The sequence below is a fragment of the Rutidosis leptorrhynchoides genome, chromosome 5 (assembly GCF_046630445.1).
Source record: "Rutidosis leptorrhynchoides isolate AG116_Rl617_1_P2 chromosome 5, CSIRO_AGI_Rlap_v1, whole genome shotgun sequence".
NCBI classification, from domain to species: domain Eukaryota; kingdom Viridiplantae; phylum Streptophyta; class Magnoliopsida; order Asterales; family Asteraceae; genus Rutidosis; species Rutidosis leptorrhynchoides.
The window spans coordinates 213711002-213725518 of NC_092337.1; positions in this window are offsets into that span (position 1 = coordinate 213711002).

Below are 14517 nucleotides of genomic sequence, written 5' to 3' on the forward strand. Positions count from 1 at the left end.
GAGGCTTATGTTCACAACAAGCATACGGAGCGAATCGTGGGCCAATCGGAGTTTATTACTATGGGTCCGCGTGGTTTGTTGTCTTTTCAAGGAAGGGTGTGGGTGCCTAAGATGGGTGATTACCGACGAGTGCTACTTGATGAAGCACATAAGTCAAAATATTCCATTCATCCGGGCGCGACGAAAATGTATCTTGACTTGAAGAAAGATTATTGGTGGCCGGGCATGAAGCGCGATGTTGTGAAGTATGTTGAGCAATGCGTCACGTGTTTGCAAGTAAAAGCCGAACACCAAAAGCCGTATGGTAAATTGCAACCGTTAGAAATCCCAAAATGGAAATGGGAGCACATTACCATGGATTTCATTACAAAGTTACCTAAAACGGCGAGAACCCAATTCGATTCGATTTGGGTTATAGTTGACCGATTGACAAAGAGCGCTTTGTTTCTTCCCATTAAAGAAGCGATATCGTCGGAGACCTTGGCAAAGTTGTTTATCAAGGAAGTGGTCTCGCGACATGGGGTTCCTATATCTATTATTTCGGATCGAGATACCCGTTTTACATCTCGGTTTTGGGAAAAGTTTCATGAAGATATGGGTACGCAATTGAAGTTGAGCACGGCGTATCATCCTCAAACGGACGGTCAAACCGAACGTACGAATCAAACTTTGGAAGATATGCTACGAGCGTGCATCATTGACTTCGGTGGTAGTTGGGATGAGCATTTGCCTTTGGTGGAATTCTCGTACAATAATAGTTATCATACTAGTATCGGGATGCCACCTTACGAAATGCTTTATGGGCGTAGGTGTCGAACTCCCGTTTGTTGGGGAGAAGTGGGTCAAAGAGAGATCGGGAGTACCGATTTGGTTTTAGAGAACAATAGCAAGATCGATTTGATTCGGGAACATTTGAAGAAGGCTCAAGATAGGCAAAGTTCGTATGCCGATAGACGTAGGCGATTGATTGAGTTCCAAGAAGGCGATATGGTGATGCTTAAGGTTTCGCCATGGAAGGGTATTATTCGATTTCGAAAACGGGGAAAGTTAGCTCCTCGGTTTATTGGTCCCTTTAAAGTTTTAGCTCGTGTTGGTGAAGTCGCGTATCGTTTGGAATTACCCGAAGAGCTTGCGGGGATTCATAATACATTTCATGTTTCCCATCTCCGTAAGTGTCTTGCGGATGATTCATCATGGGTGCCGTTAGACGAAATTGAGCTAAACAATAAGTTAGAGTATATTGAGGAGCCAATTGCCATACTCGATGAGAAGGTCAAAAGGTTGAGGCATAAAGAGGTTAGGACTTTTAAAGTTCAATGGCGTCGTAGTAAGGGTTCCGAGTTTATTTGGGAGCCCGAAGAATTCGTGTTGGTTTATCTTCCCTCTTGTCATGAGGCTTGGATTGCGAGGACGCAATCCGAATAAGTGGGGGAGAGTTGTAAGACCCTAATCAGTTTGTACAGCAGTGTAAATATGTTACTTAGAGTGTGGGTGATGTTGTGCTATTAAACAGAAGTCACTGAGTGAGCTGAGCCTAGTGCGCGCCGCGCACACTAAAGGGAGCGCGCCGCGCACCCCTTACTGTAGCCGGGTTCCAGCTTTTTAAATTAGATATTTTGAGGGTATTTTGGTAAAAACACTTAAGGGCCGAATTAAATGCCTTAGATCAGTTTTGGGAGCTTCATTACTCCATTCACAACCACCAAATCTTCTCCACTTCAATTTTAGAGAGAGAGTGCACTTCAAGAGTGGGAAAGCTCCATTAAAAGAAGAAGGAGGTTGAATCAGGTCTAGGTGCGTGTTTTAAAGTCGTTCATCTAGTCGCTAGCTACGTAGTGATTGTGTTGGTACGTTCTAAAACCCAATTTCTTACTTTAATTGTATTAAGGGTTAGGGCTTGGGTTAGTTAGCACACAAAACCATTTGCTAGTAAATTGGGGGTTTTGGGTGAATTTGGGACATGTGGACTCAAAGGTAACTAATTAGGGTTTTCAAAGTGTTAATTTATGTTTATGAACCTAATTAGTTAGTTAAAGTACTAGAACACTTCAATGATATGTAAATGGGTGTTAATTGGGCATGGATGACCCAAATGGGTGTGTTGACCTTGAAATGGGTCAAATGGGTCTTTAATGACCTAAGTGGTCTTGCATGTGTGAAAATGAGTTAACTTCGTGATTTAAAAGTGTTTTAAACCCATCTTGGTTAATGATTAGGGTTTTGGTGTGTGTTGACCCAAAATTAGGGTTAAGGGTTCAAATGGGTTGAAATTGCGCCTTGGGTCAAAATGGCTTTGGAATGGTGAAAGGATCGGTTGACCAACTTGAGTTTGCGTTTGATTATATGTATAATGTGATAGGTACGTTACTTTGAGGTTTCGCAAGCTCGGGTATCTTTTCACAAGACTTTGAGGTGAGTGGAATAATTATATGCGTATGTATATAATGTATCTATTTGTTGTAGCGTGAAATGTGTAGTGTCGAGGTGCTAAGACACCATGTTTCATGTGAAGAGTGTAGCATCGAGGTGTTAAGATGCCACTCGGGTGTAGCATCGAGGTGTTAAGATGCCACCTAGGAGTGTAGTGTCGAGGTGTTAAGACACCACTCCGTAAATTAATGAGTGATGCATCGAGGTGTTAAGATGCCACTCGGGGTGATGTACCGAGGTGTTAAGGTGCCACCCTAGGGGTTAGTGGTGCGAGGTGTTAAGTGCCCTAACGGATGTTGTGAACACCGATGGCGTTTTCGCGAGCGCCGTTCCCTTGTACTATTGGTTAACCATGGTTATTTGTGTTGTAAGCATGTTATATTATTCGAGTTATATTCATATGCGGTTGTTATGCTAGCTTGTGGTATTGGAGATTTATAGCTTGCTATTGTGACGATAACCTAAATGTGTATGCTAGCGTGTTTGCGGTTTGGTGTGTAAGTGTATGCAAGTAGGTATAATTATATATGTATTCGTATAATTATTGCATTCACTAAGCTTTGCTTACCCTCTCGTTGTTTACTATTTTTATAGGTTCGGTTTTGGACAAGGGTAAGGGCTTCGTTTTGGACTAGAGATCCCGCTTGATGCTAGGGGACGCTTTTGGCTTTAGTAGCTCTTGGAGTTTGACCGATAGTTGGGTAGTTTAATCCCAAACGCCATGGTCATTGTGTAGTTTGGAACTTAAACTTTTTGGTGGTCGAAACTCGTAAATTGTACTAAACTCGTAAAACGGCCGATGTGGGCCCCGCTTGTAAAACATTGATTTTATAATTGAAACATGTTAGTTTTACATATTTGGATGTATGGTAAAAAGCATTTCGTCTAAAAGTGTCGGGAACTGGTCAATCTTTTTCGCATTTTGAGACCTTCCGGACAGACCACTTTGGCGCGCCGCGCCCCTACATGGCGCGCCGCGCGGGTATGCTGCACAGGAATTTTTTTATTTTTATTTTGTATTTTCACGTGGTTGTTCGCGGGTTGGTTTGGGTTGTTACAATACATCCCTTGCGAAAGGTTTTTCTGTATCTTTAACCATGATGCTATAAATGCTTGCAGAAATGCAAATATATTTGTACCAGGTACACATGGATTACAGATGAAACGATTTGGGGAGCTGAAGATGAATACCCCGATGGTGTCTGATAATCAATTCACTGCGCCAATTCCAAATTGGCTAGTGAGGCTAGCTGAACCGCAAGACGCTCGTATGCGTTCTTGTTTTGAGGCTGTAGGAATACCTCTTCCGAACCCGGTATAACAAGAACAAGTTGAACCCGCCGCAGTTCCAGCCCCAGAGGTTGTAGGGGAACCTGTAGTTCAACCACCCGGGCCAGCTAATCCTCCACTTAGGGTGAACCTTAAACGATCTAGGGCAGCACACCAAGTTCAACCCGTGAGGATCAGGGAACCTAGTCCAACTAGGATTGAACCAACCCTTTCCACAACACCCGAAGTGAGCAGTGACACCGACACTTCAGCAAAAGCATCTGAATCGTCTCCAGAACATTTTCCTAAGAGAACTCGATATATACCTGATGAGATGATTCAGACTCCACCAACCCAACGAGTAACTAGATCTAGGACTTCGACACCTATCGTCTGCCAAACAGTTACTACTCTGTTGGTGATACGGACCAAGATCTAGAACCAATTAGGTCACCCTCACCCATCTCCTTATCACATCCAATAATAACAGTAAGCCCTACGCTAAATGAAGCGCAAGTTTCGGTAGGCAAGAGATCTAAACGTACGGATGGTAAAAAGGCCACTAAGCCCATCCAATCTAAACAGGACTTAATAATAATCCTACAAAGCAAGGTGCTTCGGCATCTAAGGAAGTAAAGTCTTCCTCTGAAGTAAAGTCTGCGTTGACTCAATCGATTGAGGAAACTCAATCATTGAAGTCCAGAACGGCCGAAGGGGAGCCGAAAATTCTTGAAAAGGCACCCTGCGTATCGGCTGGAAATCCTCCTGTGCCTCAATGTACAACAGGGTCTCGAGGTCCTGCTTATATTGATGAGGAAGATCTGCCGCGTCCCATGGAAACGAGTGAACATGACAATCCTTCGGGATATTTATCAGACTTCCAGCAGACTGATCCCTTGATTCATGAAAGTGATTCATTGGATCAAACCACTTCTCTTCCGAATTCTGAATCTCAGGGTCTGGAGGAAGAGTGTTTAACTAAAAGAGATTTACCACCTCATGGTATATCAATGATTTCAGGAGTCGGAGATAGCAATATCTCTGCGAGAGCTAAACCGACGGGTAGTTCTGCTACTTTGTCAGAGTCCCATGAGACCAAAGTCATGGAGGCGGATGCTTCGAAAGAAACTTCGCCGGTGACAACTCCGGTTGTTACCCAACCTCCATCATAAGGGGATATCACGAATCTGACTAGTAGTATTTACAGCCCTACATATAAGAATAATACCGTACAATCATCCTTACCTGCCCTCACGGCAATTCATACACTTCCATCGACATTGCCTTCAAAAGATGCTGCTGATGCTGCTTTTGTTCATGGTTACACTGTTGTTTCACCAACTGGGTCACCTTCTTGGATTTCAAATAGATATGGATTACAGTATCTCTCTGACAATGAAGTGGAGGAGCTCTATCTTGCTGAGTTTGCTAAACGAACTGATCTTGATGAAATTCGCGAGACTATGATGATTTATCTTGAGCAAGCAAGGATAGTATATCCTTTCTCTCCATGCAAGTCACCTGGACCAATTCACATACCTGATCATGATGATTTCGATCCCGACAATCTTCATGAGGGGGAGAATAGACAAAGTGGTCATCAGTCCAGTGGTTATGAAGCTGGTACATCTAGTCAATAGAAGAATAAAGATGTTGTTGATATATCTGATTCCGGTAGTGATGAAATTGAGGAAATCCAGTGTGAAAGTTTTCTAGATGCTTTAGAAAGTCAGAGAGAGGGTGACTCAGGGATGTTAATGATTATGGATACAGCTGATCAATTAGAGAATCTCAAGAGAACAATCAAAACTTTGACAACATTGAAGATATTTTGAAGGGGTCATCAAGTGTCGCCAATGAATTTAATGATCATCAATTTTTTAACTTGATTTCTCCAACTGATGAATTTGGAATTCACTTCAAAAAGGAGATTTTCTCTAATGGCAAAGAAGATACTACAACTCCTCCTAATTTGAATGTTCCATTTCAAACTGCAGAGATTGTTCTTGAGCGTGATGCTGATTACCAACTAAGTGAAAATGAAGAGAAAAAGATTCTTCGTTCACCATTCATTGAACAACAAGCGTATAGAATCTATGGTGATTCTGATCTCGTCCTTTCTGCATCAATGAGTGTTCTGGGTGCATAGAAATATCATAAGAAGCCTGAATATCTCAAAGCTTATCTGAGTGTTCGCAATAAATTCAAATTGAAGAATGTAGAGAAACTTCAAATTTAGCGGAATTCAGAGATCAAAAGCATAAATAAGATTTTGATGATTAATAAGGATGAAGTGAAGATGCCATTGTTTCAAGTTACAAGATTGGATGATGAGGATTATCAGTTTTCAGAAGCAGATTTTGATAAACTAAAGATGGATGACATTATTTTCATTTACAATTATTTGATTAACTTAAATGAATCTGCAACAATTTATCATGCTACTGCAATGAAGGCAGTCTACAGGTTTATTCTTGATTCGATGAGATGGATGTCTGTTCATGATTTTCAAATGGGTTTGGAATCTGGACACAAAAAGCTCGGAATTAAACCACCAAATCAAGTGATTGAAGAGCTTAGATATATGTCCTTACTTGAAGTGAGCGACTGTCCATATGGGTTTGTATTTGTCAATTCTCACTATACAAAGATCTTCATCAGAGTCTCAGATTTCAGAAGATACTCAGACGGAACGTTGATGTATGCTTTCAAATACATGAGATGGAGACTGATCAATAACTGCTATTCAACTGAAGATAATGAGATTGTCAAGTACATTCTCACAAGATTGAAAAGTCGTCTCAAAACAAGAGTGAATATACGAAGATATGAGAATCTCAAGGGATTCAAATCTAAAGTTCACTTCAGAGGAACAAAGTTCCTTTAGATGTTTTGGATAGGATTATATTGTAAAGTTCACATTTAACACTAAGGGGGAGATTGTTAGGACCCCGAAGTTGTATAGTGTTAATGTGAATTAAGCTTAAATGAAGGTTCCTTAGAAGAGAACTATATAAGGAACCTATGTAGTCCTAATTAGATAGCCATGGTATTGTAACTTAGTTCTAGAAGCTGTGAAATTTAATTTGTACCGATTCTCTCTAGTACCGAGTCTCCTTCTTACATACCGAATCTCATTCTATCTTATCATTTCTCTCAATCTCAACATGATCTGACCTATCAAAATTATTGATGAGAAACGTCTAAAAATTACAAGAGTACAAGCCGCGAAACGTAAAGTATAAGATATCTACGCGTACGAAAGGACGTTCGAAAATCCAGAACCTGGACATAAACCGGGCGTAAATGTGCGACGTAACGGACCTAAAATTACAAGTCAACTATGCACAAGAATAAAATATAATATATAAATAATTATATAAATTATTTATATATTATATATATATAATAAATATGTCGACAAAGCTAGGATCCAAAATTTGGTGAGCTAGAATCTGAAGCTCCGCACTCGCGGAGCTGTAAAGGGTAAAAAATCCGCACTCGTGGAGCCGTCTGTTTCAGAAATGGCATATAAAAGCCATCGAATTCAGCCAAGAGAACACACCATCAATCTATCTCTCTGTATATAATATATATTATATATAATATAAATATTAGTTTTGTTTTATATTAGATTAGTTTAGTTAATGTAACGGTTTATTATGGGTTTTGAAGTCGAAGTTCTGTCCGTGTAACACTACGCGATAAATACTCAATGTAAGTTATGTTCTCCTTTTTAAATTAATGTCTCGTAGCTAAGTTATTATTATGCTTATTTAAGCCGAAGTAATCGTGATGTTGGACTAAATATTAAAGACGGGGTTATTGGGCTTTGGACCATAATTGGGGTTTGGACAAAAGAACGACACTTGTGGAAATAGGACTATGGGTTATTAATGGACTCTATATTTGATTAATATAGAGATTTACAATTTGACGTAGCGATAAATATCCACATACGCTCGATCGGATACAATGAGCGGGATATTTATAAATATTAATAATTGTTCATTTGACCAGATACGGGGATGGATTAATAGTCAATGGACTCATTAAAACAGGGATGGATTACATTCACGGGTAATTGGTGTAATTGTTAACAAAGTATTAAAACCTTGGATTACACACAGTCGATAACCTGGTGTATTCATTAAACAAAGTATTAAGACCTTGTTACAGTTCGAATCCCCAATTAGTTAGAATATTTGACTTCGGGTATAAGGTTAATTTGGCGAAGACCCTCGCACTTTATAATTATGACCGATGGACTATTATGGACAAAACCAGATGGACTTATCGAATAATTCAGGACAAAGGACAATTAACCCAGGGTAATAAATTAAAATGTCAAACATCATGATTACGGAAGTTTAAATAAGCATAATACTTTTATTTTATTTCTTATCGCATTTTAATTTTCGCTACTTTAATTATCGTCATTTATATTTTGCATTAGGTTTTAATTGTGACTTAAAATATAAAATCGACAAATCGGTCATTAAATGGTAAACCCCCTTTTATATATTATTAATATATATAATATATTTTGTACAAATATAATTGTTTAAAAATATAGTCTAAAATAATTTGTCTCTCTGTGGAACGAACCGAACTTAATAAAAACTATACTACTCTACGATTAGGTACACTGCCTATAGTGTTGTAGCAAGGTTTAGGTATATCCCATCTGTAAATAAATAATTAAAAATTGTGTAATTTGTAATGTATTTCGTACTAAAAATATATAACTATTTCGTATACACCTCGCACGACATCAAATCCATACATAAATCAAGTTACAAAACAACTACTCAAGAAAACACCAACAACACTTCCATGTTTGCTAGCTTACTTCCAATCTTACAAATCCACTTTGAATGATCATTCAATCTCAAGAAATCCTTTTTATTTACAGTAAGATATCTTTCTAATACAAGGTAATACTCATATTCAAACTTTGATTCAATTTCTATAAATATAACAATCTTATTTCGAGTGGAAATCTTACTTGAACTTGTTTTCGTGTCATGATTCTGTTTCAAGAACTTTCAAGCCATTCAAGGATCCTTTGAAGCTAGATCTTTTTTTCTCATTTCCAGTAGGTTTATCCACAAAACTTGAGGTAGTAATGATGTTCATAACATCATTCGAATCATATATATAAAACTTGTAATCACTAGAACGTAGTTTAGTTAATTCTAAACTTGTTCGCAAACAAAAGTTAATCCTTCTAACTTTACTTTTAAAATCAACTAGATACATGTTCTATATCTATATGATATGCTAACTTAATGATTTAAAAACTGAAAACAAGAAAAACACCGTAAAACCGGATATTCGCCGTCGTAGTAACATCACGGGCTGTTTTGGGTTAGTTAATTAAAAACTATGATAAACTTTGATTTAAAAGTTGTTCTTCTGGGAAAATGATTTTTCTTATGAACATGAAACTATATCCAAAATCATGGTTAAACTCAAAGTGGAAGTATGTTTTTCAAAATGGTCATCAAGACGTCGTTCTTTCGACTGAAATGACTACCTCTTATAAGATTGAATTGTAACCTGTATTTCAGACTATAAACTTATAAGTTTTCTGTTTAGATTCATAAAATTAAGTTCAATATGAAACCATAGCAACTTGAATCACTCAAAACGGTTTTAAAACGAAGAAGTTATGGGTAAAACAAGATTGGATAATTTTGCTTGTTATAGCTACGTGAAAATTGGTAACAAATCTATATTAATCATATCCTAGCTAACTTATACTATATTATACATGTATTCTAATATATTATGTAATCTTGGGATACCATAGACACGTATGCAAATGTTTTGACATATCATATCGACCCATGTATATATATTATTTGGAACAACCATAGAATCTCTATATGCAGTAATGTTTAAGTTAGCTATACAGGGTTGAGGTTGATTCCAAAAATATATATACTTTGAGTTGTGATCTAGCCTGAGACGTGTATACACTGGGTCGTGGATTGATTCAAGATAATATATATTGATTTATTTCTGTACATCTAACTGTGGACAACTAGTTGTAGGTTACTAACGAGGACAGCTGACTTAATAAACCTAAAACATAAAAACGTATTAAAAATGTTGTAAATATATTTTGAACATACTTTGATATATATGTACATATTTGTTATAGGTTCGTGAATCGACCAGTGGCCAAGTCTTACTTCCCGACGAAGTAAAGATCTGTGAAAGTGAGTTATAGTCCCACTTTTAAAATCTAATATTTTTGGGATGAGAATACATGCAGTTTTATAAATGTTTTACGAAATAGACACAAGTAATTGAAACTACGTTATATGGGTGAATGATCGAAGCCGAATATGCCCCTTTTGCTTGGTAGCTTAAGAATTAGTAAACCGATCTACTAATTGACGCGAATCCTAAAGGTGATTAGTAAGAGCTTCCGCTGTTGCATGCTAAAATATGGACAAGATTCGGTGTCAGCATGATTGTATAATATTGTTTAAAACTGCATTCGAGATTTACTTTGTTGTAACATATTAATATTGTAAACCAATATGTATTGGTAGTGTGTAAGTGTGATATTTTTAGATTATCATTTCTTGTTAATCTAGGTGGTGTCTCTTCAACCTTGTCGATAAAAAAAAGGTAATGGTTTGTTTTAAAAATGAATGCAGTATTTGAAAAAGTCTCATATAGAGGTCAAAACCTCGCAAAGAGATCAATTAATATGAAACGTTTATAATCGATTTGAACGGGACATTTCAGGTATGGCCCTAATTCCCGCGAATCCTAAAGGTAGCTACCGGGTTTAACACCCCCACCCAGAATTTTCACTAGACGGAAGAGCTAGTGGGCGTGGTGTTTAGTACTTCGAGATTTATACATTATACAGATGATATGTTCTATTTTTGGGGATATTTTTGATGCGTATTATATATGTAGTGACCCGAACTTTTCCATGTTTATATATATTAATTGAGATTGATATTTACATGATTAAATGTTTCCAACATGTTAAGCAATCAAACTTGTTAAGACTTGATTAATTGAAATATGTTTCATAAAGACAATTGACCACCCAAGTTGACCGGCGATTCACGAACATTAAAACTTGTAAAAATGACATGACGATATATATATGGATATACATATGGTTAACATGAGATTATGATAAGTAAGTATCTCCATAAGTATATTAACAATGAGTTATATACATATAAACAAGACTACTAACTTAAGGATTTCGAAACGAGACATATATGTAACGATTATCGTTGTAACGACATTTAAATGTATATATATCATATTAAGATATATTAATATATCATAATATCATGATAATATAATAATTTAACATCTCATTAGATATAATAAACAATGGGTTAACAACATTAATTGAGATCGTTAACTTAAAGGTTTCAAAACAACACTTACATGTAACGACTAACGATGACTTAACGACTCAGTTAAAATGTATATACATGTAGTGTATTTAGATGTATTAAAATACTTTTGGAAGACTTCAATACATATATCAAAATACTCATACTTAACGAAAATGGTTACAGTTACTTTTCCATTCTTTTCTTTCATCAAGAATTCTAGTCGTATTCTTACCCGTATTATACACAGCTTCAAAACGTACTTACTATGAGTATATACCAATAGGAACTAGCATGGGATTCCACTCTTGATTATGTCATGTATGACTAATCAATTTTAACTTCTACCATGAGCTAGTCAACTAACTAGAACTCCTTTTAACCCCACTCACCACTCACCAATTACCACTCATCATTCACTCCATTTCACTTCCAATTCTCTTTCTAATTCTCTCTCAACACACACACACTCACTATTATGAACGTATTTTTCTAGTAGTTAATCATCATCTTCATCAAAAATCACTTCAAGAATCAAGCTATAATCATCATAGGAAGAACACTTCAAGAACACTTCAAAAATCCCTTCAAGTTTACTAATTTACTTCCAAGCTTTCTAATCCATTCCAAGTAATCATCTAAGATCAAGAAACCTTTGTTATATACAGTAGGTTATCTTTATTATTTAAGGTAATATTCATATTCAAACTTTGATTCAATTTCTATAACTATAAACTATCTTAATTCGAGTAAAAATCTTACTTGAACTTGTTTTTGTGTCATGATCCTACTTCAAGAACTTTCAAGCCATCCAAGATCCTTTGAAGCTAGATCATTTCTTGTCACTTCCAGTAGGTTTACCTACTAAACTTGAGGTAGTAATGATGTTCATAACATCATTCGATTCATATATATAAAACTATCTTATTCGAAGGTTTAAACTCGTAATCACTAGAACATAGTTTAGTTAATTCTAAACTTGTTCGCAAACAAAAGTTAATCCTTCTAACTTGACTTTTAAAATTAACTACACACATGTTCTATATCTATATGATATGCTAACTTAATGATTTAAAACCTGAAAACACGAAAAACGCCGTAAAACCGGATTTACGCCGTCATAGTAACACCGCGGGCTGTTTTGGGTTAGTTAATTAAAAACTATGATAAACTTTGATTTAAAATTTTTTATTCTGAGAAAATGATTTTTATTATGAACATGAAACTATATCCAAAAATTATGGTTAAACTCAAAGTGGAAGTATGTTTTCTAAAATGGTCATCTAGACGTCGTTCTTTCGACTAAAATGACTACCTTTACAAAAACAAGATTGGATAATTTTTCTCATTTTAGCTACGTGAAAATTGGTAACAAATCTATTCCAACCATAACTTAATCAACTTGTATTGTATATTATGTAATCTTGAGATACCATAGACACGTATACAATGTTTCGACCTATCATGTCGACACATCTATATATATTTCGGAACAACCATAGACACTCTATATGTGAATGTTGGAGTTATCTATACAGGGTTGAGGTTGATTCCAAAATATATATAGTTTGAGTTGTGATCAATACTGAGATACGTATACACTGGGTCGTGGATTGATTCAAGATAATATTTATCGATTTATTTCTGTACATCTAACTGTGGACAGCTAGTTATAGGTTACTAACGAGGACAGCTGACTTAATAAACTTAAAACATCAAAATATATTAAAAGTGTTGTAAATATATTTTAAACATACTTTGATATATATGTATATATTTTTATAGGTTCGTGAATCAACCAGTAGCCAAGTCTTACTTCCCGACGAAGTAAAAATCTGTGAAAGTGAGTTATAGTCCCACTTTTAAAATCTAATATTTTTGGGATGAGAATACATGCAGGTTTTATAAATGATTTACAAAATAGACACAAGTATGTGAAACTACATTCTATGGTTAAATTATCGAAATCGAATATGCCCCTTTTTATTAAGTCTGGTAATCTAAGAATTAGGGAGCAGACACCCTAATTGACGCGAATCCTAAAGATAGATCTATTGGGCCTAACAAACCCCATCCAAAGTACCGGATGCTTTAGTACTTCGAAATTTATATCATATCCGAAGGGTGTCCCGGAATGATGGGGATATTCTTATATATATGCATCTTGTTAATGTCGGTTACCAGGTGTTCACCATATGAATGATTTTTATCTCTATGTATGGGATGTGTATTGAAATATGAAATCTTGTGGTATATTGTTACGATTTGATACATATAGGTTAAACCTATAATTCACCAACATTTTTGTTGACGTTTAAAGCATGTTTATTCTGAGGTGAATACTAAGAGCTTCCGCTGTTGCATACTAAAATAAGGACAAGATTTGGAGTCCATGTTTGTATGATATTGTGTAAAAACTGCATTCAATAAACTGATTTCGATGTAACATATTTGTATTGTAAACCATTATGTAATGGTCGTGTGTAAACAGGATATTTTAGATTATCATTATTTGATAATCTACGTAAAGCTTTTTAAACCATTATTTATGAAATAAAGGTTATGGTTTGTTTTAAAAATGAATGCAGTCTTTGAAAAAAGTCTCATATAGAGGTCAAAACCTCGCAACGAAATCAATTAATATGGAACGTTTTTAATCAATAAGAACGGGAAATTTCAGTTGGTATCAGAGCGTTGGTCTTAGAGAACCAGAAAATTTGCATTAGTGTGTCTTATCGAGTTTGTTAGGATGCATTAGTGAGTCTGGACTTCGACCGTGTTTTCTTTAAAAATGATTGCTTAACATTTTTGTTGGAAACTATATATTTTTAACATATGAATATTATGTGATATATTAATCTCTTAACGTGTTTGATATTATGTGATAGATGTCTACCTCTAGAACAAGTCCCATTGACTCATATAATAATAATGAAGAGTCAAATGTAAATTGGAATGATTCGTGGACTGATTCACAAGTTCCCGAAGAGGAACTGGAAGAAGAGTCGGAACTGGAAGAAGAATCGGAACCGGAAGAAGAATCGGAACCGGAAGAAGAAATAGAACATGTAGGGGAAATAATAAAACGGTTAAGTAAAAGAGAATCCTCAACCAACCGACCAAGGTTAATTATGGTCAATGGTGTTTCCGCCAAGGAAGCAAAATATTGGGAGGATTACCAATTCTCCGATGAATCGGATTCCAACGAGAATTCCGATGATGTTATAGAAATTACCCCAACTGAATTTAAAAAGGCAAAAGAAAATAATAAGGGAAAGGGCATAAAAATAGAGAAATCTAATTCCAACCCCGATGAACTTTATATGTATCGTCAACCCCCGAAGTCCTTAAGTTGTAACAATGACCCGGGAACCTCTAAACCACCAGGTTTTTCTAAACCAATGTGGACAACGACGGCTCGTATTAGGGGAACATC